Consider the following 12828-nt stretch of genomic DNA (forward strand, 5'->3'; position numbering starts at 1 on the left):
GCCCACTAATCCGAAAGTCAGTGGTTTGACCCCAAGCTCCTCCAGTCCTTGGGGAAGATACAAATTACAAGTGTAATGTAAAGCGCTCAGAGTGGTCGATATAACTAAAAAAAGTGCTATATAAATGCAGTCCATTTACTATTCATGACTGTCTACATTAAAAAACATATGCACTGCTGCCATGCCAACATCAGGAACATTCATGTACTACTATATATCTCAGTATCAGAATTGTTAGGAATCAGAAACAGTAGCCTCACTCTCACTCAAGGCAGTAATCAGCTCTTATCAGTTACAGTAGTGTGGATAAACCATATTTTAAAAAAAGAAGAAGCCAAAGCCCATCTTTACAGTACATATTCTCATATTCAGTTTTGCTCTATACCAATAACAACTTGAAAAATACAGATATTTCCTCAGTGACATACTATATGGGCTTAACAGCCTACAGCCACGTCTGACTCCAAACACATCAAGGTTTTAAGCTAGTTAAGGTCATAAAATAACAGCTCCCTTACCTTTAAGGTCGACACATCTTTTCGTCATTACTTGTCGGTGCAGTTACGTTCTCTTCGTCTCTGTTTCAGTCCCCCGAGCACTTCAACAGACTAGTAATCACGTTGGTCTGGAATTCAAACAAACAACTCTCTGACACACATCAAACACATCCACATCAAACCTGTGCTTCCAGTGTTATGTAAAGAGGCAGGAGCTTTACATTTTTGAACACTATGGGCACACTGTACACAAGCACAACAGGTTTAAAGCAAAAGCATGCAGTAGCTAATATTCTGCTCATACATGCCAACAAAAACACTGCGAAGCATGTGCACATGGAAAGTTAGAGGTAAAAAAACATTAGCATTTGAATTTTTCTCCTTTATCTTTTTATTTCATACACCACTGCTATGTGATTTATTTGACCTAAAAGTGATGGTTGTCCACTCTTAAATGTAACTTTTGCAGTGCACATGTATTGTGTGGAGGTTTGTGGAGGTGTGTCGGTTCATTAAAGGGCCACTCACTCAGTTGTGGTTTTAAGTGGTTCCTGTGCTGGCACACACTGCTTTGAGGAATGACACAAGAAGAGTTGCCTCTCTAAACAAAAGCTAGCCTGGCACGCAAACTTAACAACCTTAAATTCTTGAAATCAAAACACACAGCTTAAGATTGGGTATTTCCTAATCTAACACATTTCCTATCCTCCACAACTCCTTTTGCTTTTTTGGAAATATGTCCTGCCTCAGAGAAAATGTGGAGTTATGATAATAAATTATTACAAAAACTGAATTTCAATACAAAAAAGAAAAGTCAAAGTCCGCTGAGTGACACGGGCTGGAAAACAACATGAATCACTATAGAAACATGTCCCTTGTAGAAGTGAGGAGCGACAAAGGGTGGCATTCAGGATCTTAATCAGTTTGCCACAGCTAGCAACGCAGAGGGAGACAGTGTGCAGACAAGCTGTCACACTTAACTTCCTCCCTTCAAACGCTGACTGAGGCCACGAGAAGACCTCTTCACACCTTCCGTCACCCTGACACATTGTTCATCACTGTTGCAGAGAGGCAGATAAGCGGCCAGCGCTGCACTCTATGCTCTAAACTAAGCTGCTAATTAGTTTACGGGATAATCTTGAAGGCCTAAAGTGGTATTTGGTTGGGCTGGTGGAGTCTTTGTTAAGAAGTTCAACAAATGGAAGAAATAAATTTCATTTAGGTCAAATCTTTCAGGTTTTTGACCAAAGTTAAATTTGCAAAACTTTCAACATAAACAGTTTATGGTCGAAAATATACCTGTTTACTACTGTGTCTGCAAATATTACTGTTATTAATTTAGTCGATGTTTTAAACCAATTTTACTTATCACAGGGAACACTGTTTGAATTTTGGTGATGGGAAGACCAATTTGTTCAAATTCACATCATGAACTTCACAGTTAATTTATTTTAAAACAATGATTTCCATCTGGTTAGTTGCTCAGGGTAGTGAACCTATAAATACCATACTGGCACAGTCACAGTGTGTATGTGTCTGTTTGTGTGTAGGATTAGTTACAGATGCACAAAGACACTAGCCGTGTGAGTTCAGTTTTTAAAACTCAAATTTCTAACAAGGACCCCCAGACCCCCACCCCCCCCCCCCCACCCCCACCTCAGCCCCTGACCCCCCTTGAGAACTTCAACTGCAGAGGCAACATTTTCTTGTTTAATAGATCAAGTGGGACATGATGAGTCTGCTTCTCACAAGCAGCTCAGCCTGTGTTGTGAGTATATAAATGGATTCTTACAGAATGACAGTGCCATTACAAAAGAAGAAAACTGCTTTACAGCTTTTGCTTTAGCTTTAACAACATGTCAAATGTCAGTTATCCATCATCACCATTCATTAAACAACAAACCTTGACTGATTACTATGACTAGTGTAACAAAGAAATGAATAGCACATATCCTCAAAAAGTAATGTCTATATGTACTGGCAGTAAAGTCTCAGTGGGCAGGCCTACAATCAATACACCTGTTGACGCACTTAACTCCTATCATCTCACTAGTCCTCTCATAGGTGGGAGGAAAACAAAGAGCTGACATTAACAGCCACCCATGGAGCTACAGAGACTTCATGTACTTAGTGACAAGTTGTGATAGATGCCATTTTCTGATGTTGAGAAACAACAGCTGTTCTACGATCCAGGGGATTAACATTCATCCCCAAAGACCACAGACACAGAAACGAATGAAGCCTCAGTACGGCGCGAGACCTGCCTGATCTTGTACCATGTACACACACATTGTGAAGACTATAATGTCCTCTCCCACCCACCCTGTCTTTTAAACACTAAAAACATAGTTGTGGATGTCATTCCTCAAGCTTTAGGCACACTGAAATAAAAGGTGTTGGGTGGGGGCAGTGATTTTCCTGTCATTTTGAAAAAATGCATTTGGGTGTTTATTCAAATGGCTTGCACCTGCAGCCTAGTTTCACCTCAAACAAGAAAGACAAAGATGAAAGATGAAGATGAAGAATAATCTTTCCACCTTTACATCTGTTTGCGTAGATGAGGAGAGTCTGTGCCAGGACTCCAATCCCATAAGTGTGCGTGACATTAAGAGGTATCATATCATGTACCTTTTAATCACTGAAATATGGGGCAATACATAAATGTAAGTAAATGTTCAAACTGAATGCATGATAGTACACAAAAGTGAATCTTTTTAACAATCCTAGATGGGATGAAGAGAAGTGATGTTGTTGAGTCTTGACAATTAATTGCTGAAATTCTCTTCATTAACAGCGTGTTTTCTGGGAGGAAAAAAAGTCAGCAAAGGCAATTTGTCTGGCATCCACTGCATTTAAAAAATCATCGTGCTTGTGGGAAACTCATCATAAAATAAATTACTCATCCGCCTACTCAGGATGAGTTGGCAATCGGTGAGTTTTGAAGCGTCTGCTGCAACATGTCAAAAGAATAAGGCTCATGAGTCACCTCACAGCGCACCCTGCGAGCTATTCTTCAATATTGTTAACATCTGCAGCAAGCTCTGACAAGGGCTCATAGCACAAAATAAATCAGATAAGTACAACCTTTTTTCAAAACTGAGAAACTGAATTGGACAAAACTCTAACCTTTAAAATGATAATGCTTAATGAATAAAAGAGAGTGCTAAGAGTTCATTTGTGAGTCATATCTTCAGAGTGAATGAATCAGTGAGAAAAGTTAACACATCCGGTTCGTGCCAATCTAAATAGACTTAGACTTAGACTTTACTGATCCCTTTGGGATGACTCCCTCAGGGAAATTAAGTAATGTGACTGATGGTTGTTCAAATGTGCTTCTTTGAAATCATTAAAGGCAGCTAAGGCATCTCAAGAGCTGCCTCTGCCAGCTGACTCCAACTTCCTATTTCCTGCTTGTTTTACCCTGGTTTGCCCTGTTATTGTGTGGCTCAGAGCCAATGGCACTGGAGGAGACTCATCAGCTTGGTGAGTCTAAATTACATTCGGGACAGCCACCATAGGAGTTGTACCTTGCATCACCCTGTGTGAGTGATAGCCTCACTACTGTCTTACACAGGCCCATGACAGGGGTACCCCTGTGAAAGTGTCAGGGCCTTGCTTCATTAGCATTTTTGGAATGCCATGAATGAAAGTGTTTGTTCTGGTCTGTGCACCCAATTGAAAGGGTCCATTAAGGAGTGTTTTAGGGGTTCCACTGTGTTGGGTCGGAAGTTTGGGAGCTGGTGTTTGGAGGAGAGAGCCAAAAATGTTCTGAAGGACATGATGGCCCGAATCACTCTGTATGCAGATGATAAACTTCTGGACATCTCTCTGCGTGCGTGCAGGTAGGCCACATAACAAGTGGCAACATCAGTCAGGCTAATAAATGTTTCAACACAGACAGTGAACAAGTTGGCAGGCTGTGATTAAACTCAGGGTGGCTGGTCTCACGTTCAGAGCCAAGTATCAACCAAAGCTTGTTTACTGTAAGTCAGAGATTGCAATATCCCCTCTGGCAAATCAAATCAAATACAAAAGTTTTTTCATGCAAAGGTATTGCTGGGAGTAAGGATATTATTATTATATATTATTACAGCACTGTAGTAAAGCTTGACAATGAGAACAGTAACTACAAAGTAACACAAATGGTCTGTCACCATTAAGGGAGGAGAAGGGAACATTAGTTCTCACAGTGCTAAACTGTCTCCTCTATTTTCACTACCTACGTCAGCAAAAGCATGTTTTAAAAATAATGCCACCACTGCCATTCTTTCATTAAATTCTCTTTTCATAATGTGTTGTCAACACGTAGAAAAGAAAAAAAGAAAAAAAATGACACTGTCAGAAGCATGTAAACTTATTCATGTTTATTATTGGGGCTAAAGTTAAAGAGCGTATTGTATTGCACTATATTATATTGAGAGGAGTTTCTAACTTTTTGTCCTCTCTGGGCAGAATACAGAAAACACCTCTAAATATAATCTAGGCAAGAAGAACACCATCACCAACTATGACCTCAACATTAACTCCTCATTGTATGGACATTATGGGCATTGCAAAATGAGACTTTATGGCATTTCTATTGGATTGTATTAGATTGTACAGGTGTACTTAATAAGAAACCACTGAGTGCATGTAGGCAATAATACACAAAGAGATGTCCAAAAAATAGTGGAGGACAGTGGAGGACAACACCATGACACAGGCATTCCTGCGCTGGCACTTTATTAAGCACACTTGTTCAATCTAATGCTATAAGTGTCTTTGTGAGTCTATTATTTCTATATATGAAGACCTAAGAGTACTTTATCACCATTATACTATAGTCATTTACCACAGAAAAAGTCAGTACATGGTGCATTTAACCACCAAGAATTAACTGGCAACTTGCTTCAGTTACCTGCAGTATAACATCCCTAAGGCAGTGATTAATGACACTGGTTTAAATGTTGACTGGAATTATGTTTGCCATATCCACACCAGTTTTCTGTGGCCAGGGTATAATAACTGTCACCAATCCCTCATTTTTATCTTCTCTATTTTCTGAACTTTGACATAGAGAATGTGTCCACAAGACAGCTGTAAAATAAAGTCACCTTAAAACAAACCTTCTTCTGTGGGAAATTTTCAAGCTGCCTTATCTTTATCTTTACATGGGAAAGAAGTATTTCAGACAAGCAGGGAGATGCATATCGATTTGCCTGAACTTCTACACAGCCTGATGGCAACGCAGATACATATCAACACCTGCCGCAAAGACAGAGCTGCGTGCTACCACATCAAGTGTCTTGTGTAAGATTACTGTGAAGGGGGTTGTGACCCCCGAGAAAGAATGAAAGTTAAGGAGCGCGAGAGAGACGCAAATGAGAAGGGGGAGGCAGGGAGAGAGTTTTGTGGGTAATATCTATGGCACAGGAGAAAGAAATCCATGGGAATTCAGCTCATTAGCATATGAATCAAATTCCAGCAGCAGGAAAAGACAGACATTCAGTTCAGAGCCTGTTGTTAGGAGTACCAGCAGTAGATGAGCAAAATCATTTCAGTGAGTACGTGGGTCACAGTTAATCCTCCCATGTTGTGTCTACAAAAGCAGAATAAACCCTGAGGAAAATGTGATGAAGATAAAACAACATACAGGTATATTACCATGACACACTGCAGGAATTTTAACAAACTTGTACAACACTTGCACAATGTGCTCACCATACGGATGAAAGCCTGAGTAAGAGAATGCTGCTTGTAATGATTAGAAAAGAAGCCTTTACAATCATATTTTTGAATGTAGTGATCAAATCACATCTCATGCATGACTGCCATTTGTGCAATTTAGTCAGATGATTCAACTAGAAAAAGATGCTGCTTTCAGGTTGTAAAATGTGAGGATTTTATTCTTTTCTTTATCATACATGAGAGTAAGCTGAGTATTGTTGGGTATTCTCACCAATGATATCACCCTTGTAACAGGTATTTTCACAATTTTCTTACATTTTACAGCCAAAACAATTAACAAAGTAAGCATAAGACTGATTGAAAAATAAAATAATCATTCATGACAGCCCCTTGATTCAACACTTAACAATACAGATCCAGATCATGAAGACGATCCACTTTTGGTAGCTGTATAAAAAACTAAATACATGTATTTGCATAAGCACAAGCACCAGTATATAAAGTAATTAAAGTAAATAATGAAGTAAGTAATAGTAATCAAATGATGAATGAATAACACTTTAACTATAAGGTTATTATAAAACAGTAATCATATAATGCACTTGAATGAATACTTTTGATACCACATTTTGCTGATGACATTTATGACATTGCCTTTTTTTTTTTTAAAGTAAAGAGATAAAACTTCACAAAAACAAGGAACATATTGGAAATGCTGCACGTCAGCAGCAGTGCTGAAAGAGACACGTTTGACATGTTTTGAATCTGCCATTAGGTATTTATAAGTGGTGGGGACCTGTTCTTGCTTATTTAGATCGTCCCAGCCTTAAAGCAGGGTAACATGTACGAACATGGAAACTGTGCGTCATAGCAAAATTCTTTACTCCTGTCAAACACGGAAGACTTAGTATTATTATGTTTCACTCACACACACATGTCCCCTGTGCAGTCAGATTCATTGTCCATCATGTGAAATGCCCTGCTTTTGAACTTCTCTATCTAGTGTTTCTCCATCTCCACAGGTTCCAGGACCAAAACAAAACAGAGTTTGTAATGATTCACTGAGAAAAATCTGTAGGAGGTGACCACACACAGAGAGGATGTTTACTTCATAGTCTGGCAACTGGGACATGCTGTCACTGTCAACACGGCAACGTGCTGTATATGTCACATTCATTTCTGTATTTCTGCCTCAAAGTGAGTGTCCTGAAAGAGGAGTCTTTAACAGTGAGGGCACTGTTCAAACGCAAGAGTCCAGATGAATGCCATGAAGAGTATTTCAAGTGTCAGCAGACCATGTTACTCACTCGCAAAGAGGAATGCAGGCTATTGTCAATTGAACTCATGCAAAAGCTACTGAAAGTGCAGCACAGGGGGTGGTTGAGGGAAGCTGAGGAAAGCATATGTGACTGCCCTCAAAGCCAGATAGTCCCGCTCTTCTCGTGTTCACTGGAGAAACTTCAGTTGCTCTAATTCAGACGTGGAGCAAAGTTATTTGTACCCCCCGTGTGAGGCGTTGATTTCACCAAGCAGTTGTCGGCTGGAGCGGTCATGACCTTTGCTCTTGGTTGTTAGGAACGGCCTGAGCTCAGAGGCAGAAAGCCAGGCACCATGGTAACGGGAGTGCTGGTATCTACGCTGGAAAGATTCATTGAGGATTTTAAAGAAGTTTCCACAGGATACACGCTCAATCCCTTGACAGATGAAGGTTTGACGCTAACAAAAATGTCAACTAAAAAGGCAGACAGGATAGACGGGCTGAAGACACAATCAGTTTCTGACAGTGACCCCTCTATTTTAGACCACAGTGACTCCTGTAAATATTTCACAAGCATTCCAAATGTGGACTTGCTGTCCTCGGAGCACAGCAGTAAATTCCCTCACCAAATACACACATCAGTGCTTGGCCCGTTTAGCTTCTCTTTCATGGCCATCTTCCGATCAAAGCAAACGAAGCATCATTAAATTACTGAGCTGCAAGTGGGGAAGGGATTCCTGCATGTCCTTTTATGGTACAGCTGCAGGGAGTTACCACACAAACTAATAGCCACAGCAGGAAAGACCATGGGAACGACACAGCAGAGTCACCTGCCATCTTTTATCACACGTAAAAATTCTCCTTTGGATTCTTTTTTTCTGTTCGTTTTGTGTTGAGGGGCTGTGTGCAGATGATGGATAGCTCTGTGGTACTGAAGACTGGCTCTAACATGAAAAAACGCAGTTAGGCCAATCTCAGATTGCACAAGACATTACTTAAACATGCAAAGATCAATTGCAACACTATGTTTCTGACAGCTGCTATCTTACATTCTCAGGAGCAGATTCAGAAGTACACAGATTGCTTAATCTATTCATGCATGCAGCATTCTCAGATTATCTTCTTAGACAGTGCTTAAACACTTAATCCACATGAATGCTTTCTCTGAGACTATTGATATGTAAAATAAGTGATTATTGTGCTGCTTCTCTAGAAAAGCAAACATAATCACATTTTTCAGATTCATTCTTTTCTGCAGCAGTGAGAGATATTTGCCACCTACTTTAAAGCACTCTTTGCATTTTGCTTCCCACAGGTCAGCTGAATTGTTTGTGGTAATTTATGAATGACAGTGAAATTGTAGTAGTGTGTGATTCTTAATTGTCCTTTCGCCTGCATTTAAAAAGCTTTGCACTTTAAATAATTTAGCCTCTTGTGCCTATTTAACAACTTTTATACTTTGCAGTGATGAGAAGTCTTTCAATTGCTTTATATTAAGCAAGTAATTGATTGATTTTGTGAGTTGATGTTAGTCTTTATGCGGTAAAATGTTGTGATTTGGTATGTGTGTTTGTCTCCTTTCCTATACTTTCTCATTAAGGGGAATCCACAGCTGGGTCTGCCTAGTCAATAGAGATCCAACATAGAAATCAATTCCTAGTGGCTTTCAGCATTTGATGAAAACAAATCCACACATTTAACTATCTGAAATCCTCTTTTAGTGATGTACAGTTTATTCGACCGCTAAATTACATTATTAGGTTAAGTTATACTCATCTGTGTAGTGGCTACATGTTAATAGCATAATGTTGTTTACTATAAGTGGCCGACATGGAGTTTTACTCTTCCCAGCACATCACTGATTAAGCGTCTGAGAAACTCACCCCCTGCCTGGTTAAGGCTCTTACACTGCACTAGCTGCTCCTAATGGATAACAATGAGCTGCTCAGATGCTGACGGCAGCTAAATATACTCTGTTCTGTCACGACACATTGGGCAGCATTTCAAATATATCAAAGACATTAAACAATATTAGCATTAGCAATATTACATAATAATGAATTACAGTGTAATAATACACAAAATTTTAAGTTTAGGGGAGTGTTTTGTCAGTTCACCATCTGTGTAAAGTCCGCATTTGACCTACAACTGAAGAACTGAGAAAATATTGTAAAACTCCTCTGACAGGCTCCAATTATACAATTACACAGGTTGCTGCAGGGTAATTATGTCTTCTTTTCTCCAGAAGGCAAACTAGATAGGTGGAGACAGCATGCCTGGCATGTGGCAACACATGCTAGATTTACCTGTCGCAGGGTGACAGTGAGTGTACAACCTCCAAAAAAATAGTGGGAAGTGATTTACTGGGACACTTTTACATTCATGTTCTCTCATTGTTACCACTAGGGAGCTATTTGCCTGGCAAAGTTTTGATTTCCATTTCACAGTGTCAAAGTGTTATGACATTTCCAGCATGAATCCATTGTCAGTTTGCATTTAAGCACTCGCTTCGTAAGAAGTGCACTCAGGCAACTCAGCCACTCACCATCTGACATTTAGAATTTATCATCCCTTCTTTGCCTGTAGTAATCTAGAAAACACCAGTGAGCTGTGAATATGGAGGGTTCAGTTCATACTTGTGAAGAATCCTTGAGTCAAAACAACCTGCACAACACAGTTTCTTAAAAAAGAGATTTAAGGTGAGGAGACTCCAAAATGTCTCTGTGTTTAACTCAACTGTTGAATCAAAGATGCAACAAATGCTACTAATAAGCATTTTCATATTGATTATTCTGCCTGTTTCTGCCTGCCTATTCTCTTGATCTCTTGATCAATCATTTGGTCCATCAAATTTCTGAAAATAGTGAAAAATGCTCAAACAAGGAGATTTCTTCAGATGTTTCAGTCCAAAACACAAATATTCACTTTCCAATTATTTGCAGCAAAGAAATCAGGAAATCGCATTTAAGAAGCTCAAATTTTGGGGCATTTTTTCTTCCTGAAACAATCCATTCATTTCTCAGGTAAGTTGAGCTCTCAGTCTGTTATAAGCAAACATGCAGAGGTACACTCACTCACTGAGTGAGTGGTTCAAGTCATTGAGTCATTAGCAGGATGTGTGGCTAAAGCCTTTGTGTCTTTGTTTGTGTGTCTGTTTCCTTGTATTTATGTACACATTTGCTAACATGTGTACACTTTCACATAGAGTACATTGCCATGATTTGAGTCTACATATCATTGTGTGGGGGGGTAATCTGACCGAGAACACTACGCCTGAATGAACACAGAATTCAAATTAAAAGCTGACCTGTTTCTCATGTAACAACTTGTTGTACTGTAAATGAATTTATTGAAAGATTGGCCCAAACATCACCACAGGGAGTGAGGATCCCAGGATTCCCCAATTACCACATTTCAGTCAAGTTGGGTCACACAAAGAAAGAGACTCGACCCATTTTGCTACGACAAAGCTGCAGAGGCTTGAATAGGCCGGCTTTACAGGAGTGAGCGTGGCCAATGCTCTGGGCAACTCATCCACCGCCGCTCCCCTTTACTCTCTTGAGTGACCAGACAGAGGAGCAGATACAGAGACATGTGATCTCACTTTGAATAATATGCACATGTAAGGAATTCAGACTTTGAGAATAATGGAGCAAGTGAGTTTAACGTGTCTTTACAGGGGAATCACCTGAGGGTTACATCAACCATGTAAGTGAACAAACCAATTTACACAAATCCAAATAACTGTCAATAAAAACCCTGTCTCTAATGACCACTCTAAATCTACTGCAGGAAATGTGCTAATAAATGTTTTTCAGCATGTATAAGAATAAAACATCTCTACTGAAGTCAACACAGCCCCCAACAAGAGTGAAAAGTGATACAATCTCTGCAATGTTCCTCCTGAGTGATGCCTCACTTTGAGATCCTTTTACAAACCATGGTTTAGAAATTCTGATAAGTGACTGAGGGGTGAAAATGTGTTATTCACTTGAATGATTTAGCGATGACATCTAACTATGAAAAAGGCCAGAGATATGGCATTTAATATGAGGAAACATGATTTTAATGTTAAAAGAGAAATAGAAGCTTTGCAGACAACATTCTGCATGTAACATTAAGTAACTTTAACAGTAGTGTCTTCATTGTACAAAAATGCCTGATCTCCAGAGGGAGGGAGAAGCAGAGTGACAACACTGTATAGCCTCAAAAAGCTAAGATAAGAAATTCTTATCAAAACTTGACAGGCTTTTCAGTTCAGGATGTTTTGTTTTGTTTTGTTTGTTTGTTTTTTTGTTTGTTTGTTTGTTTTATTTTAGCTCCAATATCCTGCATAATACAGATTTATTTTCCTTCCTGAGCTCCACTAGGATCTAAGAGCTCACAGGTAGGGTAACTTGTTTACCTGGAATCAGCCTCTGATTTACACTGATAAACAAGGCAGCCGACCTGTCGCCTGATGGTTTGATTATTGTGGATTCTTTTATAGTTCTGGCTTTATGCTGCTAACATCTCCACTTATCGCAATAGTATGCCTCTGAGCAAGCTGAATGGCTTAACACAAAAACCCCAAAAGGTAAATTTAGCACAACTCACCCATAAGACGAGCAACTACAGTGATGACAACAATCTTGTGTCGAGGTTTCGCCTTCACTTTCTCTCAGAGGAGAGAATTTAAAAGTGATGACAACGGTTAGTCCGCGTTATAACTGAGTGCTCCCGGTGTGGCAAACCTCACATCTCCTGCAGGAATACTTTGCGACAAGTTAACTGCGTACTTCTTTTTTTTTTTTTTTTTTTTTTTTTCTTCACCTCAGCCGCCCATCGCGTGAAACTCTTTGACTGACAGCCAAAACTGCGCAGTCAACAACTGCAACTATGACTCAAGCCTCCACAAGGTCGTTTCTCTATTTTGGAAGCGACAGAGGTCAAAGGACACGCAGTGACTCTGAAGACGGTGTTGTGTGGAATGACTGCTGTCATATACTATAACCGGCATCCACCCATAGTGCGTATACTAAACGTGGGGAAATATTTCAGTCCGCGTGTGTGTGCACGCGCGCGCGTGTCGACTGTCAATCATAGGGAAAGTCGAAGGCGCGAGATGCGGCGTCATCGCTTTTTGCCCCCATAGAATTATAGAATTACTCAGAGTGCCCGCGCAGAGTGCTACCTCTAATTCACAAAAAAACAAAACAAAACAAAAAAAAAACAGTTGAGCATCCCTTCTAAACGTTTTCAGTTACATTTGTTATCGGTGATTTCAAAGGACAATCACTAATTGCTCCTTTCCGTATATGTAAAGAGGATGAATGGCTCCTGAGTGGAGTTGGCTGTTCTCCATTCTCTGTGCATGTGTAGTTTAAATTTAAATTTAAGGATGATATGCCTTTAAATGTAATAATT

General features: G+C 39.7%; 1 protein-coding gene across 4 annotated transcripts in view; it reads right to left on the reverse strand.

Annotated features, from left to right (window-relative positions):
- The window catches only part of LOC108876541 (neural cell adhesion molecule L1-like protein), a 48356-nt gene extending 35942 nt beyond the window's left edge, over nt 1-12414 (reverse strand). Inside the window, exons 1-2 of one of the 4 annotated variants that reach the window (XM_018666139.2) lie at nt 12019-12409; nt 519-625 (exon numbers count right to left, since the gene is read on the reverse strand). The gene's annotated coding sequence lies outside the window, so the exon portion shown is untranslated. Of the gene's footprint in view, nt 1-518; nt 626-12018 lie in introns of all 4 variants that reach the window. The other 3 variants (XM_051071173.1, XM_051071174.1, XM_051071172.1) reach the window with 3 other exon arrangements.
- Nucleotides 12415-12828: the final 414 nt, after the last annotated feature.

This window comes from Lates calcarifer, linkage group LG6 (assembly GCF_001640805.2).
Source record: "Lates calcarifer isolate ASB-BC8 linkage group LG6, TLL_Latcal_v3, whole genome shotgun sequence".
NCBI classification, from domain to species: domain Eukaryota; kingdom Metazoa; phylum Chordata; class Actinopteri; family Centropomidae; genus Lates; species Lates calcarifer.